Below are 15059 nucleotides of genomic sequence, written 5' to 3'. Positions count from 1 at the left end.
CAGCCAGAACAGATTGCTCCTTGCTATGTCCTACCACATTTTGAATATTTCAGGGAATGAAGGCTCCAAAATCTCTATTTGCAATATGTTCCAGTGCTTGGTCACCCTAAAAAAATAGTAATGATATTCAGAGGAATACTTCAGTGTTCCAGCACACTCCAAGCACTAGAGAGCTAAGAGGTACCCTTGTTGCTCTCCACAAATTCCTGAAGAGAAGAAATGGAGGGGGAGGTGCCATTCTCTTCTCTCTGGTAGCCACTGACAGGGAGCACAAGAATAGCAGAGAGCTGCACCAGGGGAGGTTCAGAATAGATATTAGAAAAAAAAGAATTATTTACTGTGAGAGTTATCAAACAGTGGAATAGTTTTCCTAGAGAGGTAGTTAATGTCCCATGCATATCAGCATTAAAGAAGAATTTGGGTAATACCCTCAGTATCATGCTTTATCTTTTGGTTATCCCTGAAGTGGTCAGGCAGTTGGATGTGTTTTTTGTAGTTCTCTTCCAGCTCTCCTCTGCTCTCTTTTCCTCTCCTTCCCTCTCCTCTCCATCCTCACTGAAGTAGAAAGCAGAAAGTGCCAGTGCCAAATAAATGGAAGACAGAAACAGATGGGGAAAAATTAATTTGGGATGCATTTGATTTATACATCGATATACAAAGATTAGAGTGACAAGTCTTATATGAACCACAAGGTAAGACTTAAAACTGAATAAGTCATATATTGCAATAATTTGAACAGAAGATGATTCTTTGTTGGGAGGTTATTTGAAAAAGATAAAATAAAATAAAAAAATCTTTCTTAAAGTAGAACAGATTGAGAAAGAGTGTAAAGCAGAGGAAAGAAGACACAAAGAATACTGAAATATGTGTTCCAGATAGAAATGAGATTAATAACAGAGTAAATTCAGATTTATAGAGAACAATAAACATGGACATGCGCTCATTGGTTAAGGATTATTAAAATCCATGTACTCAAATGCAAGAAACAGAAAAAAAACATCTATCTTCACATAGATAAATTTGTGATGTTAAGAGACTAAAAGAAATTTACTAAAATAGAATGATAAATTCATATTAATGTTATGGGATATAAATTGATACTGAGACATTTAAGACAGGGAATGAACATTGTAACTGATATGTAGGCAGGTAAATGAATTTGCTGATATATCTTTCTCTTGTGTGCACATAGGCTGTATTCAGAGAGTAAAAAAATGGGCCGTTTAGGCAACTACAAGCCTACCTGTGTTTCAGATTTAGGGGGATCCTACGATACAGTAAAATTTTCGCATGTTTTTATCCTAACTGGTAGACAACGTGATACCTTCTTTTACATATTCTAGTGTGTATGTAGGTTATGGGAGAATGCTATTCCAACTCAATTTTTACCTGCAGTTTAACATGCCTCTATAAAACCATATTCTCAATATTAAATACTAGAGTACATTAATTTACATAAGTAGATGTTCTTAAATATTAATATATTATTTAAAGTTAAGTCAAGGGAACAGAATCAAACAAATGTCAATGCCCATGAGCATGGCTTACAAGAAAACACAAACAGTAGAGTTCCAAAATTGTGATCACCTTATCACTTGTGAATGAAATAGCTAACATTTTAAGGAGAAATTTATGTCTTCTTTTGGGAACTGTAATGGAAGAGAACATATTCTCTGTGATGATTTAAGTAAAAAGAAGGAAAACATATAATCTGTTGGGACAGAGTATCAGATAAGAAAGAATATTTTGTTATGGTTGCACTGCTTTTTCTATGATGGAAACATATCTTCACTCAAGTTGTTGGGTTTTTTTTGCCAAGAAATAATATATACTCTCCTACCATAGTATGCTTCTGGTGGAAGATAGAAATTTGATAGAAAGTTACAAAATGGCTGACATCATCTTGACAAAATACTTTCAGTATATTATCTGATTCTGAAGATTTACACTTTTCAGTAAAATTATGCTGTCAGTTGGTGCATTCCAGTGGGAACTTGGCTGATTCATTGGTTATTTTTATCAGTATGGCATAAATCAAAGATTCAGCTTCAAATAAAATGAGTGAAATAGAAAGGACTTAAGTAAACAAACAAATGAAACAAAACAAACAAACAAAAACAGATACTTATGAAATAATGAAAGTTATTAGGAAAAAATAAATAAATAAAAATTTAAATTTACCATCAAAGGAATCACTTAATCTTGTAACTAGTAAATTTACTCACATGGTGTACTTGCATTCAGACCAAATTCTTGCAGTAACTGGGAAATAAATTTCCGTGAAAAAACTAAGGATTCAGCATTCCACAAGAGAAAACATTCTACCAACCCAAGTACAGAAAATTGAACTTCAACGAAAGACAATAAAGGCCTTCAATACTGCACTGAAGGCAAACCAAAATAAATGTTAGAAATATAAATTAATAGCAATAAAAGAGAATTGGAAACAAACAAACAAACAAAAAAACAAACAAAACCAACCCACTAAGTAAAACCTAAACACATCCTATTTCACAAGTAAATAACATATTCTTAAAAGCAAATTTAATATTGTCTAAAGGCAAAAAATTCAGAAAAGATATCTAAAATAAATGCTAAACCACAAAGCTATCCAAATTAAACACTAAAACATCCCATGTAGACAGCTGGACTTAAGCTGCCTTCATGAACTTTGATGCAAGAAATACATGATAAAACAAACATTTTATCACATAATATTAAAAACAGCTTCATCGGAAAAAGTACAGTGTTTTGTTATGTTTCTGTCTTGGAATTTCTTTGGTCTTAGATTCTTTGTCAAATATTAACTGACAAAAAAGAAAATGTAATCCTTGTAAGTAAAAGCTTGGTCTATTAATTTCCACCAAATGAGAGTACTCTGTTACTCAAAACTTGGATATGCTGTTTGATTTAGATCTATTTTTTATTTCAGTCCCATTACTTTTAAATCACATCACTGACCAGTACATTTACCCATTTTCAGTTAAAGGTTAAAGGAAATATATCCACTTTATGCTTGCATATGATTTCAGTGCAACAACAAGCTCTAAGACTGCATTATAAAATATTAGACATAACAGCATATCATTTTATCTGAACAGTAAAATTAAGTCAGTATAGTTTGCAGCCAGTTTTTATGAATAGTCTTTACCTTTGTATTTAACACAACAAAAATCATTACCAGCAGTTAAAACAGCATTAATACAAACCAAGACCTGAAGAGTTGTGTAACAGAAGATTCAGGGCCATTTTCTTTTACAAATCATCTTGATGAAAATACACTGCAACATTGTGAAGCTTTGTTTTTTCTGTCTGCTGTACAGGATTATCTTTCAGATCCTATAACAAGAAATGATACAAGTTGCTATACATAATCTTAAGCAAGTTTATTATTAAAGTTTTATTTTGTCTTTTAAACTAAGCCATTTGTTATTATTTTTAATTTATACAGGTTTTTTTACATCTTAATTGCTACTATATTTTTATTCTCCCCATTATCAGGGCAGACTGAAACTTCCCATTGTTTTATATCCTATGTGATACCCTGGATGAAAAAAACATTGAAAGGCATATTTTAATAACCTTTAAAATTACATTATATAAACATAACCTTCCTACATTTAGTAAAGAAGTACTTATGCAAATGAAAACATTGTAAAATGCCTGATAAAAAAATACCAACAAGCAACAACTACGTGTTTTATTGCTAATATGAAAGAAGACTTAGATGCCACAATATAGGAGAAGACATTAAAGTAATGCAAAGGAAACCAATTCCCTGATAAAAAGTTGAGGGCAGAACTCAAAGTTAGGAGAACTTTAATGAAAAACTGACTCACATGACAAAGTATCTGATCTAGAATGAAAGCTCTCAACTACAAGAAATTGAGAATGTGATTCAGAATTTACTGAAAACATGTTCTTTTGTTGAACACCTGAAGCTGAAAGGAAAAAGAGCTTCAATTTTAAAACTGAAGAATGTAGTTTATAGCATCTTATGTATCAGACCATAAATAACAGCATGCCAGCTATCTGCTAAAGAAGAATTCATTGCGAAATATCTCCTGTAGAAAATATTTCACTTTTCTTCCCTGCCCACTTTGAATAAAACAGGTATTTATGTCATTTAGGCTTTTGTTAAAAACAAGAACTGCACTACAGTTTCATTACGTTTCACGTATTATTTAATCTTTTAACCTTAATCAAATACACGACTCAATTTGTGATCATCGTTGGGGTGTTCCAATCCAAACTGGTCTCTGTTTTGGTGATCAACAGGTCTCCAGCTCATGGGGACATGCTGCACATGCTGTGCCAGGCTGTAGGATACCCTCACAATAGGCCAAGGTACTTTACAGACAGTACAAAGAGTGCCCGTCCCAGACACCTTAGGATGTTGATTTTGATATGCTGGCTCACCACGAGCAATTACTATGGTCAAACAAAAAGATCTTCTAATAAAACTATTTTTTTATCCTTTGATAGAAGTGTTTGCTAAACCGTTAGACACTTTTCTGAGGTTCTTGACACTAACAAGGAAAATCTAACCCATGAAATAACACGTCTTTAAAATGTTCTTTTTATCAGCTCATAGTATGCTACAACAAAAGAACTTCTTGTTAAGGGAATAAGAAAGTCTAATCATAGACACGATTGATACAAACAAATTCAGCAGCAGCAGATCAACACTTACTGCTGTAATGTATGCAGTCTCTTCCAAAGAGTCATATCACATGGGGGGGGGGGGGGGGGGGGGGGGGAGAGGAAGGAAAACAAGGAGAAGCAAAACCTATGGGTAAATCAATATGGCAGTAATACCGGGTACAGTATAAAAAGGCTTTTGTCCTTCTATGCATCCTTAGATTCTTGGAAAATTACATAGTGTGCACATCATACAATAATCTCAAAGTTAAAACACTCACCATTATTTTGATATACATAGTGCTTGGTGTTTTTAATAAGGTAATCAACATTTACTTCTTTACTCTGAGGGTTACCAGAGAACTGGAACAAGCTGCCCAGAGTGGCTGTGGAGTCTCCTTCCTCCTATAGAGCCAGCCAAGACCCACTTGGACACTTTCCTGTGTAATCTACTCTAGGAAAACTGCTTTAGCCGGGGGGCTGGACTTGATAATCCCCAGAGTTTCCTTTCAACCACTAAGGTTCTGTGATTCTTGATTCTTTAATAGAAACCACTTCACAGAAAAATGTATGCAAGTATATATGTGTATGTGTGTGTGTGTACACAAATATATATATATTTTCTTGCACACACCAATCTGTTTTTTTCTATCACCTGATAGAAGCATTCAAGGTATAATGGAATCTGATTTCAAAAGAATATCAAAACTTGAAAATAGTCTTACAGTTCATTGAATATATTAAAAAAGTGTAACCTAATCAACATTCAAATCATATGTTCTAATTAGATGATAATCAGTAGTCACCATTGTCTCTGCCTATATAAGCTAATAAAAATTTCTCCCAAGTGCACAATAATGTGCCACTACATTAACTGAATTACCTAGCAAGCAACTTTTAGTTTTAACCTTTTGTAGTAGACTGGGTTACGTTGTTCACATGGTTGTTTCATTGGAGATTTGTTATTTTGTTGTTTTTGTTTTTGTTTTTTTTTTTTCTAATTACAGTGAGTAGGAAGAAATTAGGCCAGATGAGAGATTCTTTTCAAAATTAAAAAAAAAAAAAAAAACAAACAAACAAAAAAAACCTACTCATTCACAAATCTGACATGAGATTTATTCAGTCCCTATTCTTCTTCAGTGTGTATCAGATAAGGATCCTGCAGTAGGATTCTCTGGTATCTATGGGCTGTACATTTACTGGAGGAGATCTCCACTTCTCTCTCAGATAACTTTGATAACAAGATTTGAATTGAAGTACTGCTAAATGAATGAAGTCCTAATCAATCAATGATTAATTTATTTCTCTTTCCCCCTTATTAAGTAATATAGAAATTGTTGACTCATATGCTACTATAGCATATTGAATATATCAGATCAGTCTTTAATGTATGCTTTTTCTCAAAAATAAAACAACCAAAAACTATTTTCTGAAAGTGACAAGCATCAACATTCAGCATCTTGTGATCAATTTTAATTTCTATATGGTGTAAACACATGTTAATTTTCTGTCATTACAGCAATCTTTTAGTAATTACAATTAAAGTAAATATGTATCTGCAGTTCCTCTGGAGTTGTACCTTGAGCTATTACTGCTATTTCTAGTTCAATATGTGTGAACCTAACTGTAAACATTACATAGAAATTGAACAGCTAGTTTTTGGTGTAGCAAACATTGAGACAACAAACATCAGCTGTTCTTACAGTTTGAGAATGGTACTGAATACACCATTGAATTTAATGAAGAGAGAAGAAAGCTTTCGGAGACAGGATACTCTCAGATGAAATCGGATTGTTTATATTCTCAGTTTCTACAGGGATTTGTGTTATTTTGGTTGATCTTTACTAAAGGATGAAACAAAATTCTGAATTTGTTTTCTACTGGTTATAAATTTATGCCATGTTTAGGAAATAAAACTTTTAATAATGCATGGAACTTTGAGAAATTCAACAAGTTATCTTTTTTATTTTGTTGAAATGTTATGCTATAATTTTTTTGAGTTTAAAAAGATTTTAGCCACAAAATTCTCTTACATTTAATTAAGTTTTAGATAATCATTCCAATTAGTGTCAAGCACTATTTTTATTTCAGTTCAGACTAAATTCTTTGGATTATCTATACTCAGTTTTAGATGTTGTTTTTTTTTTCAGCATTATGTTGGAGGATGGAAAAGAGCAGTTGTTTGATTTGTTGTTTTTTTTGTTGGTGGTGGTGGTGTTTTTTTAAAGCTTGCATACTTTATGCTCTAGCACAAGACCTTGGCTGAAGGAGAGCTGCAAAGCATTGAGATGTAGATTCATGCCAGCATTTGCTGCAGCTTTGCAAAAGTGTTCATCAATCTTGCAGGCTGCAGCTGGACTCCCCCGTAAGGGCAACCTTGTATGCTCCAGGACTCTAATTCCCTGACTGCCACAGTACTTGCCTGCTCTCTAGACCAACCCACAAAATGAAGCCTATACTGCAGGAGAGTGAAACAGCAATGCTCACTGTTATGCTGGTAGCTTCTTAAGCATGAACTAGGCAATTTTAATGAGTCTTCAAGGAAATAAACATACTCCTTTGAATGTCTGAAAATCACACATCAGTGCTTACTTGCCTTTCTGTTTAACATGCCCAATCCTCTCATCTGACCATTACAAACAACACCTGATTTATTGCCAGAAAGGAAGACACAAAGTTAAAACAAAACAAAACAACAACAACAAACAAAAAAACCCCAATGTATTAAACTTCACAGAATGCCCAACAATTTCTTTTCACTGCAGAAAATCTCCTATCTCCTATTCTGGCACCCACTTCATCCTCACAGTTACAAAGAGAAAGGACTCCAGGCTGTGTAATGCTCCATGCCAGCATACAGAACTTCTATGTGATGGAAATCTGGTTGGAAAGGAACTACAAGATCATCCAGTCCAACAGTCCTCCCATTACCATTGCTACCACAAGCCACTAAACCAGATCTCGTAGATCCTCATCCAGACGCCTCTTAAACACTGCCAGGGATGGCAACTCCACCACCTCCCTGGGCAGCCATTCCAGTGCTTGACCACTCTCTGAGAGAGAAAGTTTTTCCTTATGTCTTATCTAAACCTCCTCTGGTACAATTTGCAGCCATTTCCTTGGGTAATGCTTGTTGCCTGGGAGAAGAGGCCAAAACCCTCCTCATCACAGCCTCCCTTCAGGAAGTTGTAAAGTGCAATGAGGTCTTCCCTGAGCCTCCTCTTCTCCAGACTAATTAATCCCAGCTCCCTCAGCCACTCCTCATAAAATTTGTGCTCCAGACACCTCACCCCTTTCATTGCCCTTCTCTGGATACATTCCAGGGACTCAATGGCTTTCTTGTAGCGACGAGCCCAAAATGTGGCGGATTTAGTGTTAACTCTGAGTTTACTGGGCAAAATAAATCTCTCTAGCAATGAAAATCCACATGTGGAAGACAATTTGTGCTGCTAACAAACACCATATGACACCATATGCATGCTAGACTCCATTCTGACTTAAAGCATCTACTGCTGCTGAACTCATCTAATGGCACGTTTCTTTTTCCTGGGAACAACAGAGGAGTTGTCAGATTCTTTGTCTTTTTCTGTTCTCTGCACTGTACATTCACAGAACTCACAGGTTACAGTATCATTTTCAGCCCATCCCCAGCCCAATGCTGGTGCTACACAGAGAGGAACACAAACCCATATAATACTAAAAGCAGAGTCTCCGTTCTTTCTCAAGGTCACATTTTTCCTTGCCTTAGGAGTGGATGCTCATGGCTTTGGGGAAGAGAGGACAACAATTTTAATCATCTCCCTTCTGTTTTCAAATCACTCACTGGCTCTGCATTGAACAGGTGTGGAAATCAGCTAGATGGGCTCTCTCTTCCTAAATCCCAAACACGGATACCACCAGGTAGAAGATGAGTTCACCACTGGCTCTGTGCCGTGCATGTCTTTTGCAATGAGCAGCATGAACCTGACAGTGAGCCAGCAAGGACCCATGGAGAAGACTAAGAAGGCTGGAGCTTCTGAAAGAATTGGAAGCTTGCTGTTCTGTCATTTCTGTACAAGGAGATAAACTAGCCACCCTACTAGCAACTCCACCAGCCTGGCCAGAACCTTTGAGATTAGGGCTGTGCTTGTAAAGTAAGTGTTGTCAGGACCACACTGCCAGGCAATTTTTATGTTCTCAAATCTGCTTGAAACAAAACGGCCATACCCAGGTTACCTACTGGGGATAGCCTCTTGCCTATGCTATCCTCGTGACACACCCAGTTGATTGAGATAGTGCTAGCTGGGCCAGGTCAAAAGTGTTCCAGTGAGCACTGCAACAATTCAGTAAAAGCAATTCAATTAATGTGCCTGGCACTTTTTAGTGTAATAGACACAGACAACAATTCTAGGTGATGGGATTTTACTGCAAATTTTTGGGGAAGTGTTCCTGGATAACCAGTGTTTAGCTGTACTGAAGAGGATCACTTCTCATTGAAAAGGCACCCAACATCCCCTTGAATCATGCAGCAAAACAGGTTCTTCCTCATCTACACTCACAATTAACACACCAGAATATGCACCTGAAGGCTGCAGCAAGTGGAGACATGGGGAGAAAAGCATATAAAAGCCATATAAATCCTTATGCAGCTGATTAACCCTGCTCTCCTTGCAACTGTGCTCTTTTTCTACATTCTCTGGGCAACCTGTGACAGTGCTCTGATGCCTGTACAGCTCATAAGTTCTTCCTGGTGTTCAAAAGGATCATCCTGTGTTTCAGTTTGTGTCTGCTGCCTCTTGTCCTGGCACCGGGCACAACTGAAAATAGCACAGCTCCTGTAGCTATCAGTTTCATTTATATCTATAGATACTACTTATGACTTGTGATTTCTATTTTAACGTTTGCTGCTACCACCCAGTAGTCTTTATTATGTTAGAAAGCCTGTACTTAAAAATGGTACATGTAAGGAGAGTGGTCTGGGAAGTGTCTCCTCCACACAGGTCCTAACTTTCTTCAAAGATGATGGACCTCTGATGATACTGAGTGATCTGGATTTCCTTTAGGAGGCTGAAAAAAAGAACACCAAAAAAAACAACAGTTATTTAAAAACACATTCTATTAATTGATGCTTTTGCTCTTTCATTCAGAAGTAAACATACTGGCTGTAGGAAAATACATTAAAGAAGTGAGAACACAATACAGCTTGATATTGTTTTGAAACTGAGAGTCTGCAAGAGATATTTGCTCTGAAAACTGAAGTTGCAGCAGGTTAAAAGTTCACAGGACAGGAAAAGAGTTTCTGGATAAAATCTAGTCTCCCGTTACCACAGGCAATTATGTTTACATACTAAACAAGATCAACTTTTGAGTTAATTCAGACTTCCTTCACCATCTACAGTATATGTTTCTAGAATCTGTCCTGTGGTGACAAATTTCCTTTGAATTCCTTTGACGTTCTTCACCTTGTCTAAATTTATTCATAACATTTAGAATCTCTTTCCAGTATCATCTAAACAAAAGTACTTTTGCTCTTTTACCTTCCTATTACAAAATCTTTTTCTTCTTTTACCATTCCAGAATCCTTGAACCATCCTTGCAGAATACACATAATCAGAACTGTCAGATTTTACCAGTGCCTTATGCTAGTAATACTTCTTTACCTTTCCTGAAAAGTGACCATGATCACATTTATGTTTTTCAGATCTACAACACAGTGATTGCTTCCAGTTATCCTAATACTGATGAATACACCTTTCTCTCACTCTGTTTTCAGTAGTCCGAAACAGATAAAAGCTCCTATAGTTTAGGTCTCATCTGAGCTGAAATTGCAGTATGAGAAAAATCACTTTGATAAGCTTATCTGAAACAGCATTACATAGCAACCCCAGGAGCTAAGATTGCATGACTTCAAGTTTACACTTGCACTCAAATTTACCAAATTTCTAACATTCAAAATGACATTTGCTACCTCTGCTTTTTGCCTGAGGCATTTTTGTGTTACTTGAGTGAAAACAGTTCAGCAATTTTTTAGTATGGTAAGGAAAATGAATACTATGTTCGCGTTATTTATATGCATTAGAATAAATTTATTATCTGTAGCTTGCAATAAACTCTTGATATTTGACAAAAGAAAAAAACAACAACAACAACAACAAAAAACACTCCTGGTGTACATATGTGTAAACTATGCAATATTCTTTATTTCTTTTTTTAGATCCAGATATTCTAAAATTTTCTTGGTACAAGATGTGTGTCTTCAAAAAAAATTACTGAAGAGTGGAGGAATCCATTAAAAAAAATTATTTGACTATGATTACAGGATAAAAAAGGAACTTCACCTCATTCAGCTGAACTGAACAACTGAAAGACTGGCAGAGAGGCTATGAAGTGCCTTGAGACTATTGTAGAGGAAAGCAGTATAAAGAACAGTAGTAAGATTTCATGTACTCTTAGGAGTCTGCTGTTGTGTTTGTACTCATTGGAGCTTCCAAACAGATATTAATTGCATATTTATTTGTCTCCTTTTTCACAGAGTCAGAAGACTAGATATATAACGTAATATAATGTAATAAAATAATATAATGTATAAAGATGAGAATTATAAGATACCTCACACCCAAATCATTCCATGATTCTAAAATTCTAAGGTAAATATGGGACCTCAGAAATTTTCCTTATTATGAATAGTCTTTGTAGACAACAGGGCTCAACACATAGACCACACTTACACTCTGATTTTATCAACAAACAAATTGTTCCAAGGAACAACTCTTAATAAAGACCAGTCTCAGGAAAATAAAGCTTTCATTCCTTCTACCAAATCATTCCATCCTCCAGTACAAGATATAAGACTGCATGTTCCTACTGAGAGTAGTCCATGCCCTCATGAACACCTGAACCACACCATCATTTGAGATAGCTGGTTCAAGTCAAACCCACACCACAGACTACTTTGGTAAACAGCTGGTGAACTCTTGGCATGCATTTCCTTTTATCTCATTTATTAATCAATGTAGATAAAAGATACTGTGATGGTGTCTGACCTGTAGACCTTTCTGCACAATTCAACTTTTGTTAAACATCTATTATTTTCTACATATTATAAAATGAGAACTAACTGCCTCAGAAAAGATCTAACTGTAAGGCCTCATGTTTAATATCCAGTGCAGTGAGATACATGCAGAATATAGCGTACTTCAGTATGTTCCAGAAAAAAAAAAGCGAATGTTTATTTACAATTTCACTAGCATAGGTCTGAAGCTCAGGTAGGTCCTCTTCTCCCTCTCTATCTTAATTCTGAAGTCATGTTTGCTGTTAACTATTATTCGATTAAAAATCAGGAATCATACAAGCAGAGAAGGCAAGCCACAATACCTCATCTCATACAACTTTCCTGTCTTACAAATTACTGCATATTCCTAATACCCAACAAATTTTTTCATCAGCTTTGGAAAACAGTGCAGAATATGCAATTCCACAGAAAGAGTGCCATGTAGCTTTACCCATAAAAAGGCCATTTCTTAATGGTTCAAACACTATCTGGGAAACATAGCAGGAACACATAAGCTAAGAAGAGAATTACATTACTATGAATCAGTGTCAAAAGGAAATGGTAATTCTATCTGCATTTTGTGATCTTTAAGTAAAGACAAAAGACATGCTTTGAAAATTCAGCTTGAGCCATGTTTCTATAGACTCTAGCTTGGAAAAATCACTTATTTCTGTGTCTTCGTTGACAGATGGAATAGGCTGATCTGTCAGCCTAGATCTCTCTGGGATATCATGTAGCATCAAATTCCATTTCTTTGGCCCTTTCTTTTATACATTCTTTCATCACAGTTTGACACCATAACCTTTGACTGGAGAAAGAAAGAAAACAAATGAAAAGAAGTAATTCTTTTTCTTAAGTTCAGTTACTAGTCTCACATACAGATTCCCTTTTTAGGTTCCTATGTTTTAAACCTCCTCTGCTTTCCCAAAACAGGTCATATATAAGCACAGAGGACAGGATACAAAATAATTTTCTCCACTTTTTCTCCACTCCAATTTTTTTTTTTTTTTTTTTTTTTATTGTGCAGATTTTACAATTTGCAGACTATTCAAGTGAAATAGTTTCTTGGATCAAACTGAGCTGAAAAAACATTAGCGATGGCCTAAAGCAACATAAATAAAAGAATAAAATGATGTGGTTTTTATTCACTCTTTGACTTTTGTTCTTGTTTTCTTTTCCACTGCAGAACCAACCTTCTCAATGAAGAAGACACTGAGTTTTCCGGTCACTTGAATAATTTCACCTGTGGACTGTAAGCATTAGTTCTACAAAATGTACTTAAACCCCAGTAGAAAACACAAACTAAAAGATCAACTACTTACAAGCACTAATAAATTTCCAATTTGAATTTTGCTGTAAAGAAAATACAGATTTCAATGCATAGAGCTCAAGTCAGTACCTATTTAAATAAGTCTTCAAGACAACCACATCCTCAGAAAACCTGCTCAAGACTGCAGTAATAGGAGAGTAGTAACACAAGGAGATCCAGATGCAAGGGCAGTACTGGTGAGGAGGGAGCATGATTTTTAAAGGAGACACTTCCCAGCTAAGGTCTTTACATTACCTATAAACATACATCATCTCTAGTGCTTATGAAAGATAGGGATTTACAGATAATTTACAGGTCACCCACTGAAAGTATGGTAGTGATTATCTGTCACCACTCCTTAAGCGATGAACCTTACAAAGTCTGATTTTCACTTTCATCACTTTAATCTCAAGAATGTCTTTGATCTGTGTAAACAGACATTGTGCTAGGTATTGTAATTCTTATTTAAATAAAGTGAAAAATGATAATTCCACATATGGCAAAGCAAAGTTAGTGATCTCATTGTCCCACTGTGTTGAAAGCATATTTGTTTATCAGTATGAAGCAGCTTCTTATCTCTTTTCCAAGCCCAAGGCAAAGTTAACATTTAATTAGAAACCTCAGCTTCTAAACTTATTGATATTGTTGCCTCGCAGTGATCTCCCTGCTCATTGAAAAAAACTCAAACAGGAAAATTTTCTAAACACTTGTATCCTACTGATGTAGGAAAAATGCTAATGAGATCACTGATTGCTTTTTCTTATGTAAACTCTTTTATTTCAATGCCTTTATTCTATTTGAAGAGCCATTGATCAAACATGGGTTGAAGTTTTAACCTAATAAGCTAGCCACTAGCATTCTAATACTATGAATGCATATACAAATGGTTAATTATGAGTTGAATGGAAGATTTCTTTTACATAAATATTTCCTTCTAATTGCTGGGGAGGAGAGGGGAAGGTGAAGGTGGAGGAAGAGATTCTCAGAGTTTATATTTAGTATTGCCTGTGGTTTGTGCTTTAAAGGAATGTGCCTTATTGTGTTTTTATGTACTACTTCCATCGCTCCATTGAATCTGAGGCTTCAGGGATCATCAAATCATCTAGGTTTATTTCCTGGATATCTCAGGATTTTTATCTCAGGCCATTTATTTTCTTCAAGCAACTTTTATTAGTAAAGAAAAGCAAACAAACAAAAAAACAAAAAAAACACAACCATCTTCTTTGTGGGGAAAAAAAAAAAAAAAAAAAAAAAAAAAACTTTAATCCTCAGTTTTAGGGCCCCAAAATAACAGAGAACTAAACAGTATGTGCGTTGATAATGCTAAAGGTGCTTTCTACTTTGTGTTGCCAAGGAGAAAAAAAAAAAAAAGGAGGAACTCTAGAGCCCTGTGAATTTGAGGATATATTTTTTACTGGCTCTAATATTTACAGTTGGTCATGCTGCATTTTTCTAAAGATGAATGATTGGTTTATTCTCCAGACAGAAGACCCAGTCCACCTAAGGGTACTGCACAGCAGTGTCTTTGATACTTCTGAGGTGTGAAGGAGGAAAATAAAATCAAAAATATAAACAAAACACTTGAATAGTTGTGCCTAGAGGAAAATATTCCTTCCAAGCCCTGAAGAAAATATTGGCATTGGGGTTTTCCTATCCATTTTGTCCTAGTGTTGAATTGAACTTATTTGGGCAATATGAATGCTCTAAGAAAATGAATTATTTTTTGTCTTAGAGCTATCCAAGCTTATTTATTTTTCCTTGTACAATGGTGAGTCCATCATTCCCTTGATCTTTAATTACCCTCACTACAGGTTAAATTCATTTTACCTGGAGGCTGATTTTCTATAAATTTAACATCCAGTTATTTACTCCTGTTTTTATTTTATTTTTTTTATATATATATTTTTTAGGAAAGTTAGAAAGGTTCCACCCAGCAGAGTCATTTATGTGTGAAATTTTCTTTCAGCCTGCTTTTAAGTTCAGTAGTTTGAGCACCTTAAGTCCCACATTGTTTTCCAATTCATAGATCATTTTGAGTGTCCTCCTTCAAACTGTCTTTGTACATCCCTTCATATTACA

Source organism: Excalfactoria chinensis, chromosome 3, assembly GCF_039878825.1.
Source record: "Excalfactoria chinensis isolate bCotChi1 chromosome 3, bCotChi1.hap2, whole genome shotgun sequence".
In the NCBI taxonomy this organism is placed as follows: Eukaryota; Metazoa; Chordata; class Aves; order Galliformes; family Phasianidae; genus Excalfactoria; species Excalfactoria chinensis.
Note: the sequence above shows the minus strand (reverse complement) of the source record.